Source organism: Anomaloglossus baeobatrachus, chromosome 3, assembly GCF_048569485.1.
Source record: "Anomaloglossus baeobatrachus isolate aAnoBae1 chromosome 3, aAnoBae1.hap1, whole genome shotgun sequence".
In the NCBI taxonomy this organism is placed as follows: Eukaryota; Metazoa; Chordata; class Amphibia; order Anura; family Aromobatidae; genus Anomaloglossus; species Anomaloglossus baeobatrachus.
This window is the reverse complement of record NC_134355.1, coordinates 346,215,212-346,242,231: the sequence shown is the minus strand read 5'-3', so window position 1 is coordinate 346,242,231 and position 27,020 is coordinate 346,215,212. Positions and strand designations below refer to the sequence as shown.

At 45.6% G+C, this 27,020-nt stretch overlaps 1 protein-coding gene across 3 annotated transcripts in view; it reads right to left on the bottom strand.

The window, feature by feature from the left end:
* The window catches only part of USP45 (ubiquitin specific peptidase 45), a 210,726-nt gene that overhangs the window by 142,459 nt on the left and 41,247 nt on the right, over positions 1–27,020 (bottom strand). The gene's annotated exons all lie outside the window — the stretch shown is intronic.

Sequence of the window (27,020 nt, the reverse complement as noted above, 5' to 3'; positions counted from 1 at the left end):
ATCGCCTTTGAAGAAAATGGTCTGGACCATTCGGCAATGACTAGCGATCTCACAGCAGGGGCCTGATCGCTGGTAGATGAGAAGCTGTGACTCAGCAACAATCTTGTTACTGATCTCGTGTGTGACGGGGCCTTAAAGATGGTCCGTTTCTTTTCCATTGAGAACGCCTTTGACCACATGTTGTGGGATCACATCAACAGCTTCCAAATGCAAAGGTCACACCTGGAATCAGCTCCAGATCTTTTACTTGCTTAATTGATGGTGGATTAATGATGGAATAGCCCTTGTAACCCATTAAAGAGCATTTGAGAGTCTGCACTTTAAACCTATATTAATTATATAACTGTATCTTCAATAAAACAGCTAAAATGACAAACTTTGTGTCAGTGTCCAAATATTTCTGGCCTTAACTGTACATAGCATAAAAATCTAATCCAATCTTGTCAAAGGGATGTAGGAAAACCTAAGCAGCTCCTTGAAGGGATTGTTGCCCTTCAGATAATGTTGGACCCTGTAAGCAGTTTGCACCTTTCCTGGTTCCACAAGCAAATCTTTACCACTGCTCCCTATTTCTGGCACTGGTTGCTGTGCTGATGTCATGTCAACAGCCAGTGAGCTCAGCAGCTCTGCCAGTATACATGGTCACCCCCTTCAGAGCTGTTGAGCTCTCTGATTTGCTGTCACTCTGTCAAAGGGATGTCAGTGTCAATCACAATGCAAGACACTAAGAGCAGCGATGGAGACTCGACAGAGGACCTGAGGAAGGTGATTACAGTGTGGTTTGTTATATTTTAACAAACTGCACCGAGGGCAAAAATGGTGTGAAAAGAAACATCCTTTTTAAAAAGTCATTCAAACAAAGTCTTAAAAGGGAACCTGTCATCAGAAATTTAGCTTGAAACCTAAAGGTTTCCCCCTCTGCAGCTCCTGAGCTGCATTCTAGCAAGGTTCCTGTACTTTTTGTGGCCCCTTTTAAACCAAATTAAATACTTTATAAACTTGTACCTTTTGCTATGTAAATTTTGTAAATCGTCCATGGGGGCGGGCTCTCTGCTGACCGTTGCTGTTCCTCCAGCACATTGACGCCGTCCCCCCACGCTCCATTTCATCCATCAGGACGCCGCCCACTGTGCCAGAGGTGCCGCCCACGCCAGGATCGCTGGTGACGTGTGTCACAAGCACGAGATTATGGGCGGCGCTGTGATTGCATCGCAAGTGCCCGCGCTTTCCCCTACTGCCTCCAGCGTTCTGCGCAAGCGCTCGCCGGCCAAATGACCCGACGTCACCTCCTTCCTATCTTACCCTGCAGCAGGTCAAGATGGGAAAGAGGTGACGTCGGGTTATCTGGCCAGCAAGCGCTTGCGCAGAACGCTGGAGGAAGAGGGGAAAGTGCGGTCACGAGGTTATGGGCATAACCTCGTGCCTGCGCAAAATGTCACCAGCGATCACACGTGCACACAGTTCACAGTACCGCTACAGTCGCACAGCGCATGCGTGGGACCACGGGAGCCCAGGGGCGGCGTCCTGAAAAATGAAATTCAGTGTTGGGGGGCGGCGTAAATCTGCTGGTGGAACAGCAACTGTCACCAGAGAGCCCGCCCCCATGGCGAGTTACAAAATTTACATAGCAAAAAGGTACAAGTTTATAAAGTATTTAATTTGGTTTGAAAGGGGCCACAAAAAGTACAGGAACCTTGCTAGAATGCAGCCCAGGAGCTGCAGAGGGGGAAACTTTTAGGTTTCAAGCTAAATTTCTGATGACAGGTTCCCTTTAAATACAGAGCTCCACATAGAGCCTAAAGCAGTCAAGACATATTATTGAGTATTTCAAGCACCACGCCAGTGTTCATTTTTATTTCATTTTACCTAGTGTAGCAGTGCTTTTAATTTAAGTTCCCTGGCCCTATTCTTCTACTCACCCTCCGGCAACTTCACCCTGTATCGCCGCTGCTCCACTCGGTCTCTGGCAGTTTTTAATGGAGCAACTCTCAGGTCACACTTCAATGCAAATGTATGAGAGATTCATTCTGGCTCTCCGAGACATGCACTGAGAGATTGGTGACATAACTTCTGACTTCCAGCAGTCACAGGATGATGCCGTGGTACCAGAGCTGCGTGAATATATGATGAAGATGCCGGAGGGTGAGTGTAAAGGGTGCTTTACATGCTGCGACATCGCTAACGATATATCGTCGGGGTTACGGTGTTTGTGACGCACATCCAGTGTCATTAGCGACATTACAGCGTGTGACAGCTAGGAGCAACGATCGTAAAAACGTCAATTATCGTTGATCGTTGACACGTCGCTCCTTTTCATATCGTTGGTGGTGCATGCCGCTGGTTGTTCGTTGTTCCTGTGGCATCACACATCGCTATGTGTGACACCGCAGGAACTACGAACATCTCCTTACCTGCGGGCCACCAGCAATGAGGAAGGAAGGAGATGGGAGGCATGTTCCGCCCACTCATCTCCGCCCCTACTCTGCTATTGGGCGGCCGCTTAGTGATGTCGCTGTGACGCCGAACGAACCGCCCCCTTAAAGGAGAGATTGTTTGGTGTCTCAGCGACGTAGCTAAGCAGGTATATGCATGTGACACTGCCGTAGCGATATTGTTCGCTACGGCAGAAATCACCCCCATGACGAAACAGCGTCGTGGGCGGGTGCTATCGCGCACGACATCGCTATATATCGCTAGCGATGTAGCAGCGTGTAAAGCACCCTTTAGACCGGTGGCAGAGTCCTTAGATTAAAAGCATCACTCCAGCGGTAAAAAAACAAAAACTCTGGAATGGTCCTTTAAGAGACATGTATTTTTTTTTATATAACTTTCCCTGATATTCGCAAGAAAAATAAAATGACAAAAAAATTATCTCCCAGTGTCGCAAAAAATAGTGAGAACATTTTTTTTTTTTTAAAGCTGTTAAAGCGCGCATACAATAAGACCCAAAAATATGCTGACAAAAACTAGATTTAAAAAAAAAAAAAAAAACCCCACTAACACTGGGGTTTTTTTAGGCTCACTTTTCCTGGTCTTGCAGAAAGACTTTTCAGAGGGCTCCTTATAAGTGACACAAGGACAGGTAACACCTCTATAAATAGCGGATAACTGAGGATCCACTAATATCGAAAAGCAATGTCACACCTAACCCTACTCCACCTCATTTTCAAGTCCCTCTGTTAGGAAGGAAAAAAAAAAAAGAAAGACATACTGAAGAACACATCAACTGGCCTAAAGAGAAATGGAGAAGCATTTTTGTTAAAAGCAAAATTGTTGTATTTGGGTCCAAGGGCCTCAGACAGTTCGTCAGACGATCCCCAAACTCTGAATTCAAGCCACAGGACACTCTGAAGACCGTGAAGCATGGTGGTGCAAGCATCATGATATGAGCATGTTTCTCTTACTATGTGCCGGGCCTATTTACAGCATCAAAAATGCTGTTTCTGAGGCAAAGTCAACAAATGCAAATGAATTGTGGGATGTAGTCACAGCATCCTGGGCTGGAATAACAGGTGACAGGAGCTAGACGTTGGGTGACAATGCAACAGAGATGTGAAGTGCATCTAAAAAATGTGGTTATACAACTAGATATTAGGTTAGTGATTCACGGGAATGCTAAATCCTATATAAAGAGGACAGATTGTGAGTGAGTAAAGACAAATGCAGACACTGCTATTTTTTTGGAACAGCACAATGTTCATTTTTTATATTTTCTGTAAAGTAGTTAAAATTATATAAATTTCTCTGAATGTTGCGATTTAGAAAAAAAGTGTGTAAAGTTCCCAATGGATGGAAATAAACACTATTAGAAAGATTGTGGGGTTTTGCACACAATGCTATTATTGTGAACACAACTGTATATGAAAACCTAAATCACTTTATATTAGTAGGTGACCTAGTAGGAAATATATAGACAAACTATTTACTAAAAGAATACATGTGAAAATCTAGAAAGGTTTACCTGTTACACACTGTATTTACAGATATGAGAGAATTAAAAGTGCCAAATATCGGTATAAACACAGTTGTGGCCTCATCTCCATTGGCATTTCACAAACATCTGGGAATGTATCTTAAAGGAAACAATGTTCAGGAGCCATCTGGACAAAACTGCGGGCAAAATGAAATGCGAAGCATATGGAAAAGCAGATTTTTCTCTTCCCTGCAGCAGTACAGGATGACAAATGTCAAAGTTAGATGTGAGCACGCTTGACTGTGCTATGCTTTGCAGCACCACCTGGCTCTCCTTGCCTGGCCACCAAATATGGACAGCATTGCCACAGCGGACTATGTCTTCAGGGGAAACTCAATAAACGCATTGCACTTCATAGTTAAATGGCAGCTTCACACAAGTACCAACATCCCGTTTGTCTTCCCTGACGTGTGAAGCAATGAGGAAAAAAAAATACTAATAAAAAAATTTTTTCTAGCTACATTCACTAAAATTTATTACACATTATTATACATTTTAATTGTTCAATTTTTTTATTATATACAGGAGCAGTTTACAGAACAGCTTAAAAGAATAACTATATATATATATATATATATATATATATATATATACATACATACATACACACATATATACATATATAATGTGTGTGTATCTATATATATAATTGCCTTATTCTGTCTGTCTGTCTGTCTGTCATGCTCCAAAATTGTGTCACGGTGACATTGTGTCACCGTGACATGTCCTTACGGTGACACAAAGCTGATTGGCCGCTGGGTCCGCCATGGCCCCGCCCCCCCACACGGATTGGCCTCTCGCCCCGGCTGCGCCCCCACACGGATTGGCCAGCCGCTCGCCCAGGCTCTGCCCCCCCCCACAGATTGGCCTCTCGCCCCGGCACCCTGCAGGCATTGGCAACTCGCCCACGCCACGCCCCGCCCCCTCACGCAATAGACGTTAGCTCTCGCCCCCCCCCCCGCATTGCCCGAACTGACACGGTCACGGAGCCACGAATCCCAGGTGAGTACTGTACTCCCCCCCCTTTTCCCCCCTCACCAACGGGAGCCCACATCAGCGTACGCCGCCGCCGTATGCTGGTGTTGGCTCCCGTGCGAGCGGGGGACGTGTTGCGCTGGTAACCATGCTTGCATAGTTACCAGTAAATCAAGGTCCTGCAGCGGCGGGACTTCCACACGCACAAACATAACAGCACACACACACGCATACACACACACATCAGATCGCACTCACCCTCACACACACCTCACACACACCTCACACACACCTCACACACACCTCACATCCACATACTCACAGCATCCGGCGATATCGCTTGCTTCTCGGCCTCGATACTGTGCTGTTGTGATCTTCCAGGACCTGACGGAGGATCACATGGCCAGAGGCATGTGGTATGTCCGGATGTTGTGAGTATCAGCGCGTATGTGCGATATCGTCAGTGTCTGTGTGTGTGAGTGGATGCGATCGGGTGTGTGTGAGTGGATGCGATCGGGTGTGTGTGAGTGGATGCGATCGGGTGTGTGTGAGTGGATGCGATCGGGTGTGTGTGAGTGGATGCGATCGGGTGTGTGTGAGTGGATGCGATCGGGTGTGTGTGAGTGGATGCGATCGGGTGTGTGAGTGTCGGCAGAGGAGCACGGCGTGCTGGAGGAGGCTGGGAGCAGAGAGGCTGATCATGGGGAAGGCTGGGAGGAGAGAGGCTGATGATGGGGGAGGCTGGGAGGGGGAGGCTGATGCTGGGGGAGGCTGGGACGAGGGAGGCTGATGCTGGTGGAGGCTGATGCTTGGGGAGGCTGATGCTGGGGGAGGCTGGAAGGAGAGAGGCTAATGCTGGTGGAGGCTGATGCTTGGGGAGGCTGATGCTGGGGGAGACTGGGAGGGGAAGGCTGATGCTGAGGGAGGCTGGGAGGAAGGAGGCTGGAAGGAGAGAGGCTGATCCTGGGGAAGGCTGGGAACGGGAGGCTGATGCTGATGGAGGCTGGAAGGAGTGAGGCTGATGCTGGGGGAGGCTGGAAGGAAAAAGGCTGATGCTGGTGGAGGCTGATGCTTGGGGAGGCTGATGCTGGGGGAGACTGGGAGCGGAAGGCTGATGCTGAGGGAGGCTGGGAGAGGGAGGCTGGGAGGAAGGAGGCTGGGAGGAAGGAGGCTGGGAGGAGAGAGGCTGAACCTGGGGAAGGCTGGGAAGGGGAGGCTGATGCTGGGGGAGGCTGGAAGGAGAGAGGCTGATGCTGGTGGAGGCTGATGCTTGGGGAGGCTGATGCTGGGGGAGACTGGGAGCGGAAGGCTGATGCTGAGGGAGGCTGGGAGGAAGGAGGCTGGGAGGAGAGAGGCTGATCCTCGGGAAGGCTGGGAAGGGGAGGCTGATGCTGAGGGAAGCTGGAAGGAGAGAGGCTGATGCTGGGGGAGGCTGGAAGGAGAGAGGCTGAGGCTGGGAGGAGAGAGGCTGATGCTGGGGAAGGCTGATGCTGAGGGAGGCTGGGAGGGGAAAGCTGATTCTGGGGAAGGCTGGGAGGACGGAGGCTGGGAGGAGAGAGGCTGATCCTGGGGAAGGCTGGGAGAGGGAGGCTGATGCTGGAGGAGGCTGGAAGGAAAGAGGCTGATGCTGGCGGAGGCTGATGCTGGGGGAGGCTGGAAGGAGAGAGTCTGATGCTGGTGGAGGCTGATGCTTGGGGAGGCTGGGAGAGGGAGGCTGATGCTGAGGGAGGCTGGGAGGAGGGAGGCTGGGAGAGGTAGGCTGAGAGAAGAGAAGCTGATGCTGGGGGAGGCTGATGCTGGGGGAGGCTGGGAGGAGGGAGGCTGGGAGGAGAGAGGCTGATGCTGGGGAAGGCTGGGTGGAGAGAGGCTGATGCTGGGGACAGAGAGGAGAGGCTGATGCTGGGAGGAGAGAGGCTCATGCTAGGATGAGAGAGGCTGATGCTGGGAGGAGAGAGGCTGATGCTGGGAGGAGAGAGGCTGATGCTGGGGGCAGAGAAGCTGATGCTGGCGGCAGAGAGGCTGATGCTGGTGCAGCATGGGGGATGGAGCACGATGGGGGGTGCGCAGCATCGGGGATGGAGCATGATGGGGGGGTGCGCAGCATCGGGGATGGAGCACGATGGGGAGTTCACAGCATGGGGGATGGAGCACGTTTGGGAGTGCGCAGCATGGCGGGTGGAGCACGTTTGGGAGTGCGCAGCATGGGAGATGGAGCACGATAGGGGGTGCGCAGCATAGGGGATGGAGCACGATGGGGAGTGCGCTGCATGGGGGATGGAGCACGATGGGGAGTGCGGCGTATGGCGGATGGAGCACGATGGGGAGTGCGCAGCATGGCGGATGGAGCACGTTTGGGAGTGCGCAGCATGGCGGATGGAGCACGTTTGGGAGTGCGCAGCATGGGAGATGGAGCACGATGGGGGGTGCGCAGCATAGGGGATGGAGCACGATGGGGAGTGCGCTGCATGGGGGATGGAGCACGATGGGGAGTGCGTTGCATGGGGGATGGAGCACGATGGGGAGTGCGCACCTCCCCCCAAAACACACACACACACACACACACACACACACACACACACGCGCGCGCGCACTGCACAACACACCACACATCACACACACACACACTGGGAACCACAAACAACTGCCCTACACAGACACCCACACACAAAGAAAACGCTGCGCACACACAGCACCCAACACACAAACACCGCGGCACAGACAAATATACGCACATACCGCACAACACACACATTGCACAAAACATACCTCCCCCCAAAACACACCACACACACACAAACCGCGCAACACACACACAACGCTACAGACACACAGCGCTCCACAAACAACGCAACACACGCAACACACATACAACACCGCTCTCACCCCCCGTCACACCCAGACAACACCCAGAACATGTACAGCCCCTACACAAACACTTGGTAACTACACACAACAACATCTATATAACAAAAATCATACATGAGCTACACAATACGTAAATTCTAGAATACCCGATGCGTAGAATCGGGCCACCTTCTAGTCTATATATATAATTGCCTTATTCTGTCTGTCTGTCTGTCTTGCTTCAAAATTGTTGTCCTTACGGTGACATACGGTGACACAAAGCTGATTGGCCGCTGGGCTCGCCATGGCCCCGCCCGGATTGGCCGCTCGCCTCGACTCCTCCCCCCGCACGGATTGGCCGCCACTCAGACTCACACTCAGACTCACACACGCACACGCACACGATCGCATCCACGTCCTGCAGCGGCGGAACACACACACCTCACACACACATCAGATCGCATCCACGTCCTGCAGCGGTGGAACACACACACACCTCACACACACACATAAGAACAGACACACACACACACACACACACATCAGATCACACTCACTCTCACACACACTTCACACACACATCAGATCGCATCCACATACTCACAACATCCCGTGATATCGCTTGCTTCTCGGCGGCGATACTGTGCAGTGATCTTCCAGGACCTGCCGGAGGATCACATGGCCGGAAGCATGTGGTATCTCCGGATGTTGTGAGTGTGTCAGCGCGTATGTGCGATATCGTCAGTGTGTGTGTGTATGCGATCGGATGTGTGTGAGTGTGTGTGTGTGAGTGTATGTGATCGGATGTGTGTGAGTGTATGCGATCGGATGTGTGTGAATGTGTGTGTGTGAGTGTATGCGATTGGATCTGTGAGTGTCGGCAGAGGAGCACGGCGTGCAGCACAGCTGCTGGGACCGCCCACCGGTGGGCACAGGGAGAAGTGGGGTGTGTGTGTGAGTGTATGCGATCAGATGTGTGCGTGTTTACTGTCTGATGTGTGACTGTGGAGCACGATGGGGGGTGCACAGCATGGGGGATGGAGCACGATGGGGAGTGCGCAGCATGGGGGATGGGGCACGATGGGGGGTGCGCAGCATGGGGGATGGAGCACGATGAAGAGTGCGCAGCATGGGGGATGGGGCACGATGGGGAGTGCGCAGCATGGGGGATGGGGCACGATGGGGAGTGCGCAGCATGGGGGATGGGGCACGATGGGGAGTGCGCAGCATGGGGGATGGGGCACGATGGGGGGTGCGCAGCATGGGGGATGGAGCACGATGAAGAGTGCGCAGCATGGGTGATGGAGCACGATGGGGAGTGCGCAGCATGGGGGATGGAGCACGATGGGGAGTGCGCAGCATGGGGGATGGAGCACGATGGGGAGTGCGCAGCATGGGGGATGGAGCACGATGGGGAGTGCGCAGCATGGGGGATGGAGCACGATGGGGAGTGCGCAGCATGGGGGATGGAGCACGATGGGGAGTGCGCAGCATGGGGGATGGAGCACGATGGGGAGTGCGCAGCATGGGGGATGGAGCACGATGGGGAGTGCGCAGCATGGGGGATGGAGCACGATGGGGAGTGCGCAGCATGGGGGATGGAGCACGATGGGGAGTGCGCAGCATGGGGGATGGAGCACGATGGGGAGTGCGCAGCATGGGGGATGGAGCACGATGGGGAGTGCGCAGCATGGGGGATGGAGCACGATGGGGTGTGCGCAGCATGGGGGATGGAGCACGATGGGGGGTGCGCAGCATGGGGGATGGAGCAAGATGGGGAGTGCGCAGCATGGGGGATGGAGCACGTTTGGGAGTGCGCAGCATGGGGGATGGAGCACGATGGGGAATGCACAGCATGGGGGATGGAGCACGATGGGGGGTGCGCAGCATGGAGGATGGAGCACAATGGGGAGTGGGGATGGAGCACGATGGGGGGTGCGCAGCATGGGGGATGGAGCACGATGGGGGGTGGACCACGATGGGGGTGCACACCTCCCCCCAAAACACACACACACACACTGCCACACACGCACTGCACAACACAACACACCACACACACACTGGGAACCACAAACACCGTCCTACACAGACACCCACAGACAACGCCACAGACACACAACACCCAAACACCGCGGCACACACAAATATACGCACATACCGCACAACACACAGATTGCACAAAACATACCTCCCCCCAAAACACACACACCCACACAAACCGCGCAACACACATACACAACGATACAGACACACAGCGCTCCACAAATAACGACACACAACGCAACACACAAACAACACCGCTCTCACCCCCCGCTACACCCAGACAACACCCAGAACACGTACAGCCCCTGCACAAACACTTGGTAACTACACACAACAACATTATATATATATATATATATATATATATATATATATATATATATATATATATATATATATATATATATATATATATATATATATATATATATATATATATAAAAATCATACATTAACTACACAATACGTAAATTCTAGAATACCCGATGCGTAGAATCGGGCCACCTTCTAGTAATTATATATATATATATATATATATATATATATATATATATATATATATATATATATATATATATATATATATATATATACACACCCACACGGTATATATACATATACACACACATACATACATATACACACATATATATATATATATATATATATATATATATATATATATATATATATATATATATATATATATATATATATATATATATATATATATATATATATAAAGCTGTGTGTGTGTGTGTGTGTGTGTGTGTGTCCAGGATTGGCATCTGCACCGTTGCTGCTACAGCCACAAAATTTTGCACACTCACACTTCTGGACCCCTAGTCATAGGCTATGTTTTGAGGGGAAATTTTAACCCCGCGCTTTACAGTTATTCACCAAAAAACCTGCCTCCATTAAAGCAAATGGAGCTGGGAGCCACAGTGCAGCCAGAACTTCAGAAGAATGCGCAGCCACGCCCTTATATGGAATGTTGGCGTGTCACAATACAGCCAGGGAAAGAGACAGACACAGACAGGCTAAGAAACAGACAGACAGGGTAAGAGACAGACACAAAGAGACAGACACAGACAAAGACAGACTGACAGGGAAAGAGAGACAGGGAAAGAGAGGGAAAGAGACAGACAGGGAAAGAGATAGATAGACAGACAGGGAAATAGACAGAGACAGTCAGAGACAGACAGGGAAAGAGACAGACAGACAAAGAGAGAGAGACACAGAGAGATATATACAGAGGGGGAGACAGACAGATAATGGGATAGAAACAGAGAGACAGTTACTATCCTGGGCAGCGTTGGGTGCTATGTTGTGATGCGAAATTTTAACCCCGCGAGTTCGAATTTACCAATCAATTTTGCCCCTATCTACATAATGGGGAAAAAAATGAAACGAAAAGTGTTGGGGGCAAATTGACAGCTGCCAGATGTGAACAAGGAGGACTTAAAGAATGAGAGCGATGGCGCCAAAGAGTATATACCGTACAGTTGCTAAGGTGGGGCCCCGACATGGGATACTCACCACACTCTGGGATATGAACACAAAATGCGCCACACACTACCACGTGCTTGAACACATATACCACCCTCAGCACACATCTCACCACACATACACCAACCTCGCCACATAATCGCCCTAAAACAGTCTGGTATTATCCTTCAAAAATAAAAATCTGATTAATAAGCAGCCAAACTACAAAAACAACAAATGTTCCACATAGGAAATACGGCAGCTGTCAGTCACATGACCTGTCTATTATGTGCATGTGTGAGCTAATATATACTGTCAAGGGGGAGGGCTTTCTGTTGCCTGGAGATTTATCAGGCTGCCAATAGCAACCAATCACAGCTTAGCTTCTATTTTGCTACAGTTAATTAATCTGAGCTCTGATTGGTTAATATAGGCAACAATTTAATAATTACATTTCTATTTGTTTTGAGGTTTTTGTGTGCAGAATACATTTTTGTTAATACATTCTATGTTGTTAACAGCAGTTATTAACCCGGGCGAAGCCGGGTAGTACAGCTAGTATTATATATATTACATACACATATAAACACACACACATACCTACATATATACATAAATACATACATACACACACCATGTGCACACACACACAACGATCGTGGCTGTTTCAGGCACAGTTGCATTATTCTTTGAGGTTATATGCAGGTGGCCACTCAATAAGCCTAAAGCATGCATATTTTCTATAAGAGTAGAAGAATCTTAGTGCACATTACAGGAAGGATTGAACAATGGAATGCCAATAGAAAATAAAGTGTAATTTCCAAGGAGATGCTTGAGAAGTTATGCTTGCGTTACGCTGCTGCCGGCAGAGAACACTTGAGACTCGATTCATCGTTGCCCTTACGCCTGCTCTTTGTCTAGTTTTTACGCCTGCTCTTTGTCTAGTTTTGTGTGTTTTGCTCCTTGGTCTATTATTCTTTTTTAAAGTCTATTTTATAAGTACTCAATTCTAAAAAGGGAAAAAAAAAGAAAAAAAACACAAACTTTTTGCGCCACCACCAGCACTACCGATACCGAATACCTCAAGACAAAAAAGAAAAAAAAAAAAAAAAACATGCAAAAGATGTATCGAGCTTCGGTGTGTAGGAGAAAAGTACTGCACTATACCTATTTACTTAATTTATTACGTGGTACAGCATTTGCAATGAATATAGCCGAAATATTAACAGTAGAGGCCACACTACAGCCTTCCACTGTTCTACACCATTAGATAAACTGCATCTCAGAAGCACCCTATAGCCTTCAGTAGTCCTTGAAGGGAACCTGTCATCAGAAATTTAGCTTTCAACCTAAAGGTTTCCCCCTCTGCAGCTCGTGGGCTGCATTCTAGCAAGTTTTCTATACTTTTTGTGCCCCCTTTTAAACCAAAATAAATACTTTATAAAACTGTACCTTTCACTTTGAAAATCTTGTAAATCGTCCATGGGGGCGGGCCGTGTGGCGTCCGTTGCTGTATCTTACACCGTCCCCCATGCTTCAAATCATCCCTCAGGACGCCGTCCACTGCGCCCGAGGTCCCGTGCACGCCGGGGACACCTGGTGACGTGTCCCGACAGCATGGAGTGCGCGCGCTGTGAGAGGTCACATATCTGCAGTCATATTGAAGGACTGCAAACTTCTACCTTAAGACAACCCCTTTACGCTAATCTTACTCTTAAAACATACTGATCCATTATCTGTAAATGGTTATAGATATTTTGTGGAAAAAAAAATGAATGTGAATCAGTCTTTCAGATTAGCTTTAAAAAAAAAAAAAACCAAAAACCCTTAAGGGTATGTGCGCACTAGGCGTTTTTTTCACGCTGCGTTTTTATGTGCGTTTTTGTCTAAAAAAACGCACCCGCGGCTAAAAAACGCGGCAAAAACGCATGCGTTTTTGCCGCGATTTGGTGCGTTTTTTGCTGCGTTTTACTCACTGCGTTTTTAATCAGTGCACAATGCCATTAAAGATTGTTGATGAAAAAAAAAAAAAAAAAGTCTCATGTCATTTCCTTCTTCAAAATGTTCATTGTATGCAGGAGAGCAGACAGCTGCATCACTAGTGTATGCAGGAGAGCAGACAGCAGCTGCAGAACTACAAGTCTCAGCATCCTCCATCCAGGACTGTATGCAGTTGTTTTGCCCAAAAAGAAAAAAAAAAATGACATGGGCTTCGCCATATTTTTGTATGCTAGCCGGGTACAGCAGGCAGGTACTGGCTGCCCCCAACCCCCAGCTGCCTATTTGTACCCGGCTGGGAACCAAAAATATAGAGAAGCCCTTTTTTTTAATTATTTCATGAAATAATTAAAAAAAAAATGACGTGGGGCTTCGCCTAATTTTTGAGTCCAGCCGGGTACAACTAGGCAGCTGGGGATTGGAATCCACAGTGCAGGGTGCCCATGCTTTCTGGGCACCCCCACTGCGAATTGCAGTCCGCAGCCACCCCAGAAAATGGCGCTTTCATAGAAGCGCCATCTTCTGGCGCTGTATCCAACTCTTCTAGCTGCCCTGGTGACGGGTGGCTAGCTAGGTAATAATGGAGTTAGGGCTAGCTGTATATTATCAGCTAGCCCTAAGCCCGAAATTCATGGTGTCACGCCAATATTAGACATGGCCACCATGAATTTCTAGTAATGATAAAAAAAAAAAACAACACACAGAAAAATATTTTTATTAGAAATAAAAACACAACACAATTAGTGACTCCATCTTTATTGAAATAAACCCCCCTCCGCAGTAATCCTGGGTCAGGGTCCTGCGCCGTCCAATCCGGATCCAATATCATCTGATCGGTTTGCTGGAAGGCAAAGCGATCAGATGATGTGTCAGGATCAAGTGCCTGAATCCCATCACACATCAGCTGATTGTATAAAAGCCGATTATACAATCAGCTGATGCATCAGTGCCAAAAAAAAAAAAATACATACTCACTTATGTGCTGTGGTGATTACCGGCAGCTCCTGGAGCGATCGATTGGACAGGAGTCTGATCCCGTCCGATCGCTGCAGCAGCTGCCGGTAATCAGCTGATGAAGTCCCCTGACGGCAGGATCAGCTGATAGCCGGCCGAAAAAGCCGGCGAGACTACGATCAGCTGATGCGTCAGGTGACTGCATCAGGTGATCCACGGCCAGGTCCTGCAAGCAAGGTCCTGCACCGGGGAGACTGCACACAGCCAGAGCGGCGCTACCGGGAGGAGATGGGAGCGGGCATGGCACCGGGACCCTGCGGACAGGTGAGTATATGACATTTTTTTTTTTTTCTACTGTTCACTTTGGTTTTCGCCGCTGCCTCCACCTCCCGCCCAGACATGGCGCCGCACGGAGCTGACATGCACAGGACGGGAGGTGAAGGCAGCGGTGACGGTACCGGGAGGATTCATGCTTCTGTGTTTACCAACAGAAGGAATCCTCTTCCTGTACACGTCACTATACTGCCCACCCATTGCGTTTATAGCTGCGTTTTTAGTCATAGAAACGCGGCTATATGCGTTTTTCATTGCGTTTTTAACATCTCATTGAATTCAATGAGTGAAAAACGCAGTGGAAAACGCAGAAATAATTGACATGCTGCGTTTTTGTGGTCACCACAAAAACGCAGCTAAAAAAAAAACGCTGTGTGAGGACAGCACTTCTGAAAACCCATAGACATTGCTGGGGAAGCAATGTCACTGCGTTTTCAGCACAAAAACGCGGTAAAAAACGCCGCTAAAAACGCCTAGTGCGCACAAGGCCTAAGGGTTCATGCACACAATCAGGACCCGCTGCATCCTGAACACAGCAGGTCCTGACCTGTGGGGCTACGAGTCTCCTCCACAGGAGACCGCAGCTGCTCACCCCTACGATCAGGGTTCGGGGCGCTGTGGTCTCTTGCTGTGTTCTCCCTGCAGAAGATGCTTGCGGCTCCGCAGCAAACAACTGACATGCTTTCAGCTCGGAAAACCAGACCGCAAGTCAGTCTTCGCTGCAGGCTGTACACGCACAATGGGTATGGGAGTTCTAGAAATCCCGTCCACTGTGCTTCTACTGTACATTGCAGCGTTTTGGACGCAGCTGAAGCATGCTGCGTCCAAAACGCTATGAACACTGACTGATTGCGGGCACGCACCCTTAGACGTTAAGGCAAGTGCAGTATTATGCACATGTGAACTGGTCATGACTTTCCTTAGGCTACATAAGCACTTTTATTAGTTTTCCCTTCAGGTTTACAATATGTTTTTTTGATTGACAAAGTATTATGGTGCTTACTGTACACTATTCAACATAATAACAATGATACTTTTCCTAACTGGATCCACAGTTATCCCAAAAAATTAATAATATTGAATAATTTACGGATTGCAACTTATTATTTCAATGCAAGACATACATTTTCACTGACAGATGCATAAAGGCTTTTTTTTTTTTTTTGGAGGGGGTGTGGAAGAATTTGTAGTTTTCTTTGGCACAAGTTTGGGGTGAATAAGTCTCCATTTTTTAATTTATTTATTTTGGAAAGTCGTAATAATATAGCAAAAACAAGATTTGTTTCCCCACATTCACCATTTTGAAAAGAAAAAAATAAATAAATAAATACACTACAGTTTAGGAGTTTGGGGTCACACAGACAATTTTGTCTTTTCCATGAAAAATCATACTTTTATTTATCAAATGAGTTGCATAATGAATAGAAAATATAGTCCAGACATTGACGAGGTTAGAAATAATGATTTTTACTTGAAATAATAATTTTCTCTTTCAAACTTTGCTTTCATCACAGAATGCTCCTTTGCAGCAGTTATAGCATTGCAGACCTTTGGCATTCTAGGTGTTAATTTGCTGAGGTAATCTGGACATATTTCACCCCATGCTTCCCCCTCCCATAAATTGGATTGGCTTGATGGGCACTTTTTGCATATCATACGGTCAAACTACTCCCACAACAGCTAAATAGGGTTGAGATCTGGTGACTGGGCTGGCCACTCCATTACAGATAGAATACCAGATGCCTGCTTCTTCCCTAAATAGTTCATGCATAACTGTGCTCTGGGTCATTGTCCTGTTGTAGGATGAAATTGGAGCCAAATCAAGCGCTGTCCACAGGGTATGGAATGGCGTTGCAAAATGGAGTGATAGCCTTCCTTATTCAAAATCCCTTTTACCTTGTACAAATCTCCCACTTTACTAGCACCAAAGCAACCACAGACCATCACATTACCTCCACCATGCTTGACAGATGGCGTCAGGCACTCTTCCATCATCTTTTCAGTAGTTCTGCATCTCACAAATGTTCTTCTGTGTGATCCAAACACCTCAAACGTCGATTAGTCTGTCCATAACACTTTATTCCAATCGTTCTCTGTCCAATGTCTGTTCTTTGGCCCATGTTAATCTTTTCCTTTTATTAGCCAGTCTCAGATATGGTTTTTTCTTTGCCACTCTGCCCTGAAGGCCAGTATCCCGGAGTCACCTCTTGACTGTAGACGTTAACACTGGCGTTTTGCGGGTATTATTTAATGAAGCTGCCAGTTGAGGACTTGTGAGGTGTCAATTTCTCAAACTAGAGACTCTTATGTGCTTGTCTTGTTGCTCAGTTGTGCAGCGGGGCCTCCCACTTATCTTTTACTCTGGTTAGAGCCTGTTTGTGCTCTCCTCTGAAGGGAGTAGTACACAACGTTGTAGGAAATCTTCAGTTTCTTGGCAATTTCTCGCATTGAATATCCTTCATTTCTAAGAACAAGAATAGACTATCGAGTTTCACATGAAAGTTTTCTTTTTTTCTGGCCATTTTGAGAGTTTAATGGAACCAACAAATGTAATGCTCCAAATTCTCAACTAGCTCAAAGGAAAGTCTGTTTTATAGCTTCTTTAATCAGCAAAATTGTTTTCAGCTGTGTTAACATACTTGCACAAGGGTTTTCAAGGGATTTCTAAACATTCATTAGCCTTCTAACACAGTTAGCAAACACAATGTACCATTACAACACTGCAGTGGTGGTTGTTGGAAATGTGCCTCTATACACTTATGTAGATATTGCATTCAAAACCAGACGTTTGCAGCTAGAATAGTCATTTACCACATTAAAAATCTATAGAGTGTATTTCTGTTTAATTCAATGTTAGCTTCATTGAAAAATAAAAGATATTTCCTTATTTTTGAAAGCAAAGCACAAAGTGACCCTAAACTTTTGAACTGTAGTGTATGTTGATTTTAATGTAGGGGTCGTTACAAGTGCAACTATACTGGTCGTTTTCCTTTTATGTCTTGATAATAAAAAAAGATACATAAAAAGTGACTGTGTGATGCTTTTATCCTTGTACTGCTTCCATAATAAATCACATTACAGTATACTATGTCTGAGACTAACTCCAGCATAGCCTTATTTACGCTGCAGACATGGGGTGGGGGTGGTCATAGTTAGGCCCCTTATTGCTGTAACTAGCCATCAGCACCTGTAGTTTACATCATAAGGTGCAGATGGATTTACAATGGACTTTCTTCCCTCTGCAAAAGCTCGAGTTTACTCTGATGCTGATTATTGGTGTTCAATCTATGTCTCCGCTGACATTCACAGGACATGGTGCAAGCACTCCTGAGCGTGGACCATCCTCGTGCCCATGCCGTAATAGTACAGCTGCGTTTGGGTACCACTGCTGTACAAGATTCCTATATAGATCCTGTCTTAAGATGGTCAACGGTTCTTAGAAGCAGAAATATGTATACAATCTGCCACAACCTCAATTAAAATACTGGTTATTTTAAGTCACTGCTTTGCAATTGCAAACATTCCAAATTGGTAAAAGGAAATTCCAAATAAAATAACACTGTCAATGTTTTCAATACACTTTTCATATCCTTATATTGACATTCCATATTTATATAGAATTATTGTATACTGTCCTTGTGCTCCTTTTTACCAGATACAGGAAAGAAGCTGCTGCAATCAAGGGCAAAGTCTTGCTATTGAACAGACCTATGCTGAAGGTCTGCCTCACAGGAGCTCAGTAAATAGTTTGTCTTGTGTTCCATTTATCCATCTCTACATAGTTCAATTAAACAAAAAAATGTACTCGCTGCATATAAAAATATACAATAAACTACCTGAAGTCTTAACCAGTGGGAGAGAGAAAAATGTTATTCAAAAGGCTAATATTATATTTCTCAGAATTATGTAGCCACCACATGTGGAAGTCTTAAAACGGTCAAGACAACCATGCCAGAGATTGTCGGCCACGGTCACATGGTGCTGGACAAAACATTGTTGTGAGGACAGCAGGGTTTGGTGAATGCTTCTAGGAGTGAATGAGGTCCGGTAAGCATTACAATTTAAAAGTGACCAATGCAGCCAATCACAAGATTTGCAGGTCTACAAATGGAGAAGAAACAAGTCAATTATCATAGTGACTGGTTGCAGCGGACTTATGCGTTGTGGTCCTTACATTACTGCTGTTTGTAAGCATTCAATGGCAGCAGTGGTAGAGAGCTGGCGCTGGAGAAGGTTTGGATAAGTAATGCTTTTACTTCTTCTAAATAATAGCAAGCAGATAGGTTGCCTGACATTGTTAAAGGACTTGTCCAGTTTTAATCTATAAATCTGCATTCACCACCCATGATTAAGCCATCGTAAATACTGCGAAACGTATGTCGGGTCCTCCACGGGAGCTTCTTCTAACTGCCTGCCTATTCCAGCGCTTACACCCTGACCGGTAATATGCCTCACAGTTTTCCCCTTCTCCCACTGGGAAATACATTATAGCCGTTGTGGCTGGTCTGATTTTGGGGAGTGTAAACGGTTTGGAGGCGGTGTACTCAAATGGCGGGTTCAAGCTTACCCACTGTACCACCTAAAGCTGTCCTTCATATCCTAGGTCTTATTGTGTTACCAAACATTATGTATATTGATTATTTATTCATGTATTGCAGAAAGAAACTTTTGCCTTTTAACTATTTCATATCAATAAAACCTCATTTCTTCGTGTTTTAAATCTGCATTCTTGTAGTCTATTGTGCAAGAGTGGATACAGTTGTATCGGATTGTGGCTGGCTGTATGCAAGTCACATGACCACCCGCTGCGGGATACAGCACCGGAGAATCCTAACAGCGATGTGAGGAATCACAAGTCTGCAGTCATAAATGAATGAGGGGTAGGCACCTGCCTAGGGTGCTAGCTCTTGCCTCCATGTGGGGGGGTCACTTTGAAAACAACGACTGAATGTCTGCAGCTGCCTGGCAGCTTCCGCCAGTTACAGATATTTAGCTTACCGTCAGTCGGGTTGCAAACACAGTGCGCAGTGTCAGCGAGTCACAAATCCCACTCGTCTTTCCTTGGCTGTGCCCTGGCCAACGTTGCCTCCCCTGACTCAACCGCATTTGCGTCTTTAAGGTACAGGCGCAAAAGGAGCCATAATCAGCTCCCTGCTCTGCTGGTAACTTACAAGACACAGGCAACTTTTAGCCTGCACCTTGCGGGATTCGGCGCACACAGTGGACGTCGGGTGGTGCAATGGACATCACTGCATTGCACCATCCAGAGCCAATTGCTATTCAAGATAGAAGCGAAGAAAGCGGTCACTGTGTACAGGGAACCTGCATTAGGCGAGTATAAGCTTTTTTTACTCTTATTTGGCCACTAAATGGGGTTGTGGGGGCTATCAAATGAGGGGCTGTGTGGGGCCATCAAAAACATTAAATGAGGAGCTGAGGGGGACATCATAATATATATACACACATATTTATATTATATATATATATATATATATATATATATATATTTATATTATATAAATAAAAGGGGTTGTGGTGACCTTTTTGTATATGGGGCTTTGAGGGAAATTATACTGGGGGTTGTGGTGACCATACTGGATAGGGAGCTGTGGTGGACATCACACTATATGGGGGACTGTGGTGGTGACCATACAATATATTGAGGGGTTTGTGGATATCATAATGTATGGGTGGATCTGGTGACCGTCATAATGTGTAGGGACACAGTATGAAGTAGGGGCACAGTTTGGAGAGGGCATGCGTGATAGGCAGTATAAGGGCATCATGTGAAAAGAAGGCACAGAATGGATACTGAAAGAAGACAACGTGAAATGAGGGCACCATATAGAGAGACGATAGCATTGCGGTGGAAAAGTGTGGAAATATTGTGAGTGAAAGGGGGAACTGGAGAGGGGGCAGCCATGGTATATGCAATGGTTCAAAGCGGTAGATGGTATGGCATTTAGAGTGAATAATGGCAGGCAGTGTGGTAGTGATAGTTCATTACTAACCAGCAAGTTTTTGCCCTATAAATTATAGGCAGTGCCATAATGGTGCTAAAATACTGATTAAAAATATACTTTTAGATAAGAAACCCGAGAGTTGATTGCAGAATAATCGCTGCTAAAACCTTTATATATCTTACTCGTACTGGTTTATAATATTTCTGGTTGGAACTACAAATAACAAGTTTTATGTAGTTGAACATTGACTAGGTTTTGATAATAAACTCAAGGTAGGGCTCATTCTAGACCGAATATAATCATATGACATTAAGCATGTGAATTGCAGCCTCAAGACTAGAAAAACATTGTTTCAGCTCAGGTTTTTTGTGTTTTTTGTATGTTATCTTGCTTTTTTGCAAGTTGGGGGCGCAGCCCTCCTAATACTGAGACTGAACAACTAATTGCGTCTCACTTCGCTGTGTATTTAATCTGGGACACAGCTGACCACTTGCCACCATTCATATTGGAGTTTGACATGACACAAGTCAGGTATTGATAATGTTTTTAACTTCAGTTGGTTAGGGACTGTCTCAGATGGGTACACCGTGACGAGGTGAGACAGCTTTTTACCTTTTTGCAAAAATGTATACACTAAGTACCCTGTTATTAAGCACTTGCAATTTATTTATAGTCAGGGTATTTTTCATGCAATTTTTCTCTTTGGTTTTTTTCGAATATAATCATATGTTGTACTGGAGCCACACTTGGGAGCTTGCAAAGACAATTGACAGATAAGAACAATCGGGTGGCACGCTGTGTGCCTGACAAATGAACACTTCCCTGTGATGTCCCATGACTGCCAAAGCTCTAATTACACCTGCCACTCCCTGAAAAGCATCACGGGCAGCTAAGCTCATGTACAACAACTTCTTGGGTGGCTCTCACTAGAAAGCAATCTTGCTTTACTCTTCTTTGGTGTAAGACATGCTCCTTCTCTCCGTATGTATGGATTGGTGGGCCCGGAAGCCCACGGGATCAGCTGTGAGAGTCTCACAGCTGCAAGCATTCTTTTGGGAACCCAGCACTCGTTTTTATCCCTGCCGCTTAATGTAATTACTGAAGTCTCTCACGCAGCACTAATGTCATTTGCACATTTTTACAGCTGAAGGGAAAGGAATGGCTAAAATGCTGGGACCAAGCAGACATCATTTTACCAATGTCAAAAAAGAATTAGGAGCAAGAATTTGAGACTTTTTGTGTATGCATGTACAGGTTTCTGATTACATCAATTAAAAAATAATACATATTTGCAATTTATAGTTTTTTAAAAAAAAAAAAAAAACAAAAAAAAAAAAACAAACAATAAAAAGCTTTGTACTTGGGGACTTACAATGGAACAATAAAACATACTGAGAAATTTAAGTAGTACCAGAAACCAAATCTTCAAATCTTAAGGGTATGTGTCCACGACCAGAACTCGCTACGTCCTGGATGCAGTAGGTCCTGACCTGCGGGGCCGAAAATCTCCTCCGCAGGAGACCACAGCTGCTCGTACCCACGATCAGGGTTCAGTGCGCTGCGGTCTCTCACTTGTGTTCTCCCAACGAAGGACGCACGCAAATCTGCAGCAAACAATTGACATACTGTGGTCTGGAAAGACGCACCGCAGGTCAGTGTTTGCTGTGGAATAAACAAGCACAGTGGGCACGGGATTTCTAGAAATCCCATCCCCTATGCTTTTATTGTACAATGCAGCATTTAGGACGCACCTGAAGTATGCTGCGTCCAAAACACTGCAAATACTGATCGTGGGCACACACCCTTCCCCGTAAAGTTACATCGAATTTCAAATGAGGATTTCATCCAAAATAATGAATTTTCTGATATACAGATGGAGAAAATTATTGGGGTACCTACACATTACACCTACAGGAGATTTTAGGACATCCTGTTCTAAATCCATAGAGATTAATATGGAGCTGTACGCCACTTTGCAACGCTAAAAGGTTCTACTCTTCTGGGAAGGATTTCTTCAAGATTTTGATAGTGTGTCGGGAGATTTTTGCCTATTCATCCAAAAGATTATTTGTGACGCCAGATATCAAAGTTGGTGGAGAAGACATGGCTCAAAATCTCTGTTTTAGTTTCACCTAAAGTTGTTCAAAAGGGTTATAGCTCTGAGCAACCAGGCAAAATCTTCAACACCAAACTCACCCAATTATACCTCTATGGACCTTACTTTATGCACTGGGGAACAACAATACTGGAAAAGAAAAAGATCTACCCCAAACTGTTCCCACAAAAGCCTCTCAATACAGCCAGATGAGATCTTATACTTTGTACTGATGAGGGGCAATAACCCTGAAACACCGTGTCTACAAATTGAGGTTCTGATCTGGCATAAATCCTAAGTTTTATGCCAAAGCTTGTTAAAGGGCTTTTGACTTTTAGGATTGCTACCTCCAATAGGTGGTACTAGAGTTCGTCTACTTCCTCACTGAAAGGACAATCTGCACAAAGTAGAAAGCACACACTTAACCAAAATGTCTTAGTATGCTGGAGCTTTAAAATTTCTTTACACTAGAACTAAGAAGACAAGGCAAATCTCCAAAAAACAACAACATAGCATTAGTCCTCATGCACAACTTTACAGTTGCACAGTGCAATTAGGCAATGTTTTTCTGACATTCGCCAAATCCAGGCTCATCCATCAGACTTCTGGATACAGAATAAAAAAGGATATTCACAAACATAGAACCTAGGTACAACTTGAGGTTAATACCATGTTTCCCCGAAATAAGGCAGGGTCTTATATTTTTTGCTCCGAAAGATGCGCTAGGGCTTATTATCAAGGAATGTCTTATATTTTCCCATGAACATTAATTGCCATTTATTCTTGAACAAAAAAAATATAAATAAAAATCTACATTTATTCAAATATAATCATGTCATCACATTCTGTAACATCAACATTTTGTGTTAATCATATTACTGGTTCAAATACACATTTTCGTATCTGACGATATTCCCGTGGTGCTGCACAAATCCTATAGTGGTGGGTACATAACATATTTACAAAAGGTTTAAAATTATATGCTTAAATTTATTATTCTCAATGTACTGCTAATATTTACCCCCCCTCCTCCAAAAAAACAGACACCCCTAACAGAATCACACTTATCAGACCCCCAAACAAAAAAAATTAGAGATGGCAAGTGAATGGGCTAGCATATACAAATCTGCATCACTGTCAGGTCCCCCTGTGTTCTACAGCGGTTGGCTCCCAGTGGTGACTGGAAACAGTATCACTCGCAAGGAGTGATACTGGTACCCGATCGGTTTGTGCCAGCTACAGTGCAATGCAACTAGAAAGGCGAGGGACCTGACAGCAAAGATGATCTCTGTGTGAGAGGCCATCCATCATCAACACTTGTCAACCAGAATGGTTTGGGGTCTAATGACTGAATTTTTTTTTTTCTTTTCTTTTTTTTTTTTTTGGGGGGGGGGTCCTTTTTCTTTTTTAGGGGGTCTGCTTTCTTTGATGATGAAGAGTCCTGCTGTATTTAAACTCTTTATAGCTCCTTGGGCACTTCCATATGGTATCGCAACTAGGGGTTATAGTTTAACCATACTCAAGAAAAGCATCCAAGTCTGATCCGCACCAGAATCCAGGGCCCATATAAGTCAATGGGGACCGGAAACTGGAGATTAAAAACGTTTGTGGAGGGGGTTTCAGAGCTGACAATTCAATATTCCCTACTTTGCCCGCCCATTGGCATGTGTAATTGGTTGCAGTTAGATGCCCCCCCACCCTGAGTGTCAGCTGACTGCAACCAATCACAGGCGGCAGGACAGCTGGTGGGCGGGGAAAGCAGTGTATCCTTTTTTTTTTTTATTTAAATAAATAATTTAAATAAAAAAAAAAAAACACCCCACACAAACCCCCGACGTGCGGTCCCCCCTAATTTTGATAATGCCGGCTGGGGGCTGGTATATTCTCAGCCCGCAGCCACCCAGTATTGCCGCATCTATTAGATGTGACAATCCCGGTACATTACCGGCTCTTCTCGATTGCCCTGGTGCAGTGGCTTTCGGGGTAATAATAGCTTCTATTAAGTCCTAGGTTTGTGATGGTACAGGCGTCTGAGATACCTGCATCACAAACCTGTAAATTCCAGTAAATAAACAAGACACAGAGAAAAATCCTTTATTTATTTGGAATAAAATACAAAACACACCCTCCTTCACCACTTTATTAAAGCCCAAACACCCTGCAGCTCCGGCATAATCCACACGAGGTCTCACGACGACACATCCAGCTCTGCTACATCTACACAGAGCAAGCAACCATAGAAAAGACTGCCAGCTCTGAGTGTAGCCTATTACTTAGCCCCAATAAGCGATGACTGAAGGCAGGCGCCGTCACAGGCTGGGGGAGCGTGTGCCTATAACCAATCACAGACGAGAGGACGGCCGGTGGGCGGGGAAAACACTGAAAGCTGTGTGTATGCAATGGACAGTACAGGAATTGAATGCGCGACATGAAAGCAGTGTGCCGCCATGACACAGAGTCTTGGTAAGTATGAAACTCTCACTTATTTCTTCTTTGTTTTATTTTTACTTTAATTGCCGAATCCGGATCGTGCAACTAGAATCCCGCGTCCGGGTCCGGCACCCAAATATAGTTGAAACCACGCGGATACGGACTTTTACAGTCTGGATCCGTTCAGCCCTAGTGATAAGCCCAAACATTGCAAATAATGTCTAAAACTATTATTTAAAACACAGGGCGATGGATAGTATAGTAAAAACAGGCAGGCTAGCCAGCAGAATAGGAAATACAGAGATAGATATCTATCTATCTATATACACACACACACATATACATACACACACACACACATATACATACACACACACACACACACACACACACCACTATCTATCAGTATGCATAGGAGCAAAATAATCAATACTATTAACCTATTTACTTATGGAATATATAACGTTGCACAATATAATATAAAAGGTATGTATGGTAGCCACAAACCCATGAGAACAGTATAAGGTAAGTATTGTAATCACAAACCCAATGCAATAAGCTCTATCCTGCTGAGGTGGCGCCCAGACGAAGGCTCCCTGCTGCAACGTTTGTTGGGTCGGCGCTACCTCAGCAGGAGAGGGCTTATTCCATTGCATTTCTGACTACAATACTTACCTTATACTGTTCTTATGGGTTTGGGACTACGATACTTACCTTATTCTATATTGTACAATTTTACTATTCAACAGCGAGCCAGATACATCCGGACTATAAGACGCACCCCACACATTTGAGGGAAAAAAGTGCATCTTATACATTATGGTAATAAAGTTTTGTTACACATTAATCGCAATCTTTGAGCCTATGACTGTTTTCTTCTTCTGTTTGCTTGTTCCAGATATAGAAGTATAATACGATTCCACTGCTTCAAATTTCAGTTACAGTGTGCTTTACCCCCATTCAATAGACACCTGGGACTGTGCTTCGTGATTTAAGGGTAGTTTGTAACTTATAGAAACGCATGTCATGAAGCCCCCGGCATAATTTTTGTGATGAAGTTAAAAGGGGTTTTCCACTACTCAAAATACCCCTTTCCCATCACTAAATTTGCCCCAAACAAAATAACTACAGCTATTCTCACCTCTGGTGCTGTTCCGGCAGTCTCAGCACTGCGTGTCCCAGGGATCGCGTGATATTGTTATGTCCCACCATCACTGTGGCCAATCAGCTCTGGCTTCATTCTCCCCTCCTAACAAATCAACACATTCGGAGAAAATGAGAGACCAGCTGCAGCACTCACTTCCTCCTAATGTCCGATTACGTCCATAGGATGGAAAGCAAAGCAAATGCTGATTGAAAGCAGGGATCATGGGACATAATGTAACGCGATCCCCAGGAGAGGCACTGTTGACAAAGCTTTAACAGCACTGGGAGAGAGTATAGGTGTAGTTATTTTGCTGAGGAGACACATAGGGATGGAGGAGTTATCTTAGTAGTGGATAACCCCTGTAAAGCCAGAGATTTGGATTCTGCTGCTACTGAGTCAACAGAGCATTGGTGACTTTCTAAGCACTATGGGCCTCAGCACTGTGACCCCACTCCGTACTTTTGTATAGTCTGACAATTTATGTCAGAGTTGCTGTATTCCCTAAATGCCTCCACTATTCAATAATACCACTCACAGTTGATAATGGAACTAACTTATTTTATTACAGTATTAAGCGCAAAAAGATTTTTAAAACGATCCATTCTTTCACAAATGTTAGACTACATGGCGTGGGGCTGGATTTTATACTCCTGTGTTAAAGGGGCTCAATGACAAACCCGATTTCAATAACTGAGAAGTGATCGCCAATACTTTTGTCCATATAGTGCATATCGTGGCATTTGGTGAGAATATGGCCTAAAACATACAACCTTTTCA